The sequence below is a fragment of the Manis javanica genome, chromosome 13 (assembly GCF_040802235.1).
Source record: "Manis javanica isolate MJ-LG chromosome 13, MJ_LKY, whole genome shotgun sequence".
Taxonomy (NCBI): domain Eukaryota; kingdom Metazoa; phylum Chordata; class Mammalia; order Pholidota; family Manidae; genus Manis; species Manis javanica.
Genome location: NC_133168.1, coordinates 25,441,938 through 25,442,807, shown reverse-complemented (window position 1 = coordinate 25,442,807; position 870 = coordinate 25,441,938). Strand labels below are relative to the sequence as shown.

The 870-nt window shown below is 30.5% G+C and overlaps 1 non-coding gene across 1 annotated transcript; it reads right to left on the bottom strand.

Annotated features, from left to right (window-relative positions):
• Positions 1–234: 234 nt before the first annotated feature.
• Positions 235–418, bottom strand: LOC140845903 (U2 spliceosomal RNA). The gene has a single exon (XR_012124803.1). It is a non-coding gene; the product is annotated as a U2 spliceosomal RNA (small nuclear RNA).
• Between the last annotated feature and the right edge of the window lie 452 nt (positions 419–870).

The following is an 870-nucleotide window of genomic DNA, read 5'->3' as shown; positions in this document are numbered from 1 at the left end:
ACCAGTTTCTCAGTCTGAGTTTACCTATTTTAACTTCATGTCTTATGTTTGAACTCCTTTGAAATAATTTTTCATAATGATGAAGTTAAATGCATGCATTGTGCTGACACTTCCAATAAAAAAATATGCATATAGGAAAATGCACTAGAATTGGGGACTAAAAATATAATAAAACAAGGATCATGAAGGACAATCTGACTAGATAAAATATGCATAACAATTTTTTTCCACCATACGGGATTCACCATTCCCAGAGATACTACAATTCCAGGTCAGTGTGTAGAGTGGATTGAGCGAGCTCCTATTCCATCTCCCTGTCCCAAAAATCTGTTTAATATATTGCCCTCAGAAGCCATATCAGATATTAAAATAAGAACATCTGTTACACTTGATCTTAGCCAAAAGGCCAAGAAGAGATGAGAAATATTTTAACGTGAAGCAGGAGGCAATGATAAAGAATCAAGCAGAAATTCAGAATAAGAAAAATAAATTTGTTGACATAAATAACTCACAAAATGAAATAAGAGGATAGGTCAGCTGAAGAATAAATTATCCACATAGAAAGCAGGTTGAGATGAAAGAAAGAGAGAGAAAGAAAAAGAAAGGAAAAGAAAAAACTCAGAATACAGTGATATATATATATATATATATATATATATATATATATACTATACAAAATATAAATGTAAAATGTATAAATATTAAAAATAGAAATATATGTAGAAATGTAAAAAAGAGTATCAAAAATCCACATAAAGCAGTTTTAGGTGAAGATAAAAATAAATTGTGAGATTCCATAGATAACTAAGATCTAGCAGTACTTGTCTTCTGTGTCTGGCTGATTTCACTTTGTCTTCCAGGTCCATCCAT